Here is a 3,231-nt window from a genome sequence, read left to right on the forward strand (position 1 = left end):
GATCTTTCAAGTCAGATCAGCACTGGTTGAAGAAAAGACTTGACAGTAATAAAAGTATGGATTACTGTCTCTAAGTGGTGTCTAGAAAGGAGGGGCTTGATTTTTGACAGGTGCCTCAGCTGAATAAAAGAGGACTTAACCACACTGTTGACATGGCAGTCAAGTTTCAGGCAGGGCTCCATTTTCACTCCTAAAGTTGTCAAAATGGATTTTTCATATGGGGCCAAAGAGGAAAAATCCAAAGTGGAGAAACTGCTAGGGCCACAGGATTTAAAGACCATAACCTCAGTCTTTTTTCATTAAAATGGAGGAAATTAAGTGCCATCCATCCTCTAATATCATCAAGACAGTCCAGGAGAGACTGAGTGGAGCCATTTTGTTTTAAAGGGAAGTAGACTTGACAGTCATCTGCATAAAAATGAAACTGCACACCATGCTTTCTGAAAATAGAACCCAGTGGCAGAAGGTAAAGAGAAAACAAGAGAAAGGTAGGACCTAAACCACTGCAGAGCTGAGCCAGTGATGCCCACCCACTGATCAAGTCTGGAGATGAGAATGTCATGGTCAACTGTGTCGAAAGCAGCTGTTAAATCTAAAAGCACAAGTAAGACACAGTTTCCAGAATCGAGTGCTAAAATATGTCATTAAAAACCCTTAAAAGAGCAGATTCAGTGCTGTGGTACGTTTTAAAACCAGACTGGAAGACCTCCAAAATTTTAAATTAATCCAAAAATATGTAATATGTAATACTGTATAATATGCAAAGCACCACAATTTGTCTTTAAAGTCCTGTCTACACTAATCTGAACACTAATCTGAATATGTTAAAAAAAAACAGAGTTTTGCTGTTGCGCTTCTGTCATTGTACCACACACACACACACACACACACACACACAGGTTTGTTTTGCTATCTTTGTGGGGCCTTTGCATTGACTTCCATTCATTTTCCATTCATTTCTATAGCCTAACCATGACCTTTATCCATAACCTAACCATTACCAGTACATACCTAACCCTAAACCCAACACATCCTCAATTCACACCTTAGTCCTAAACCTAGCCCCTAACCCACCAACAGGACTTCTTCTTATGGGGCCCGGGCTTTGGGCCCCATAAGGAGCAGTTGGTCCTCACAATGTAGTATAAGTTGGAAAAATGGGCCTCACAAAGTAGCATAAACAAGGACACACACACACACACTCAGACTGGTTTACATGCTTAATGGGGACTCACTTTTTGATCATCACTTGTGGGGACCACTCTTTCTAAAGGTTCCAGAGCCATGAAAAAAATCAAGTGTAACAACCAAAGCTGTGTTAAACTATACATGCGTTAAAATACTTAAATTTATGAAGTCCTACCAGGAGCATGTTAGGATCATGCTTTATGGGGACCTATTAAATTTCGGATTTACATGGTTTATGGAGACCTCATTTGCATATTATTTACATAATTCACACAAACACCCTTTACTTTATGGGGACATTGCAAATATTACTTAATGGGGACCTTACAATTAAACTGGTAAAAACTTAAATTCTTACCTTAAAGGTTATAATTACATAATCATCAGGTCATTACTTTAAAAAAAACATTTAAACCAGTCAACTACACAAAGCAATCTGACTACTAGATGGCTATCTTTTACTACTGCTTTGAAATATAATGGACATGTTGATCAGGGAAACTCAATAGGTTTAATTTGCAAAAATCCACTTTTATTTAATGGACAGCTTTTAATGAACTCACCCAAAGGCAATAGAAACAGTAACTCAAATAATAATATACCACTACTGGTTACAAGTATAGTAAAAATGTTGGTCATGGAAACTCAAAAATAGATGTGTACTTTTAAAATTCCACTTATTTATTGGACAACTTTAAATAAACTCAACCAAAGGCAACAGAAACATAGCAAACTTGAAAAATAACAAAATAAAAAACTTAATGGTACATTTAAAGTTAAGCAATAGTTTCCTGGAGTTTCTAACAAAATGATATATTCATCTGCCTCAACCAATCTATGGCATGTATACATAGCAAAAGTTTGTTGCCATTTTCCAAACTAAAACTGAATGTCTGGCAAAACCATCAATGTTTAATATTGGGTGGAAGTGTTTATGGCTTGAACTAGCATCATTTGGTTCATCAGGTACTGCATCTCTCATTGTCAGACTGCATCTGTCTCTATCAGTTAATTCTGTCTGATGTACTGTCACACTCAGGCGTTCTTGAACTACATTCATCCACCATAAGGTCTTGAAAAGGCTGCTTGAACAGAAAATATGTCTTTAAACTGGTATCACTGTCACTTAGATCTGCTGAATTTGGAATAAATTCTTCTCCTTTCCCTGATGTAGAATCAAAAAGGTCATCAGAATTTCCAAGATCAGTTTTTAATCTAGAAAAAGGAAACAAAATTGTTAAATTAATAGCTTATTCATATATTGCCAGATGCATAGAATTATGTTTTGGACAGTAAGAACCATATACAAAAAAAAACAACAAAAAAAACACTGACAACACTGATTTAAGTTGTAAGGAAAAACTTGCTAAAATAAAGTAGTTTGTATTTGTGATGAATAAAAACTTACATAAAACACTTTTAGTCCTCCTTAAATTTGGTCCGAAAATGTCTTTTTCATGACAGAAGTCTGTAATATTCTGTAGTGAAAAAGAACACTGTTAAAATGTTTGAATTATAGTTTGTGTATGTGTGACAGATTAAAAGCGGCTAGTTGTTTAAACAACAATGTGAAATAAAAATCAACAGATCAGTCTTCATAAAACAGAGTGACAAATGAAAAAGGATAATTAGGGAAATAACCAAAAAGTCCACATTAGTGAATATAGAACACTTTGAAAATTAACTCAAAGCATGTACACCAAAAATAAAAACAAACTGAAAAACAATAACAATTTTTGAGATAAACTATAATTGTATTCATAACTTCATTTCATAAAACCTGCATGTGTCAGTCTGATATACACGCACACACTTAACAGATCAGGCTTCATGGGGACTTGTCACACACAATAATTAACTTCCTTATGGGGACTAGCCTGTTCAGTATAATGAAACACTGCTAACCATTACAAAAACATGCTTTATGGGGACAGCATAAATGTACACAATACACATCTAAGCCTAACACTTTTCAAATGACTATGAAGGTTAGAACCTTCCTTAAATATCCACAAAAAACTGCACTTTGTAGTACATTAAAAC

The sequence above is a fragment of the Nematolebias whitei genome, chromosome 19 (genome assembly GCF_014905685.2).
Source record: "Nematolebias whitei isolate Nwh7 chromosome 19, NemWhi1, whole genome shotgun sequence".
NCBI lineage: Eukaryota > Metazoa > Chordata > Actinopteri > Cyprinodontiformes > Rivulidae > Nematolebias > Nematolebias whitei.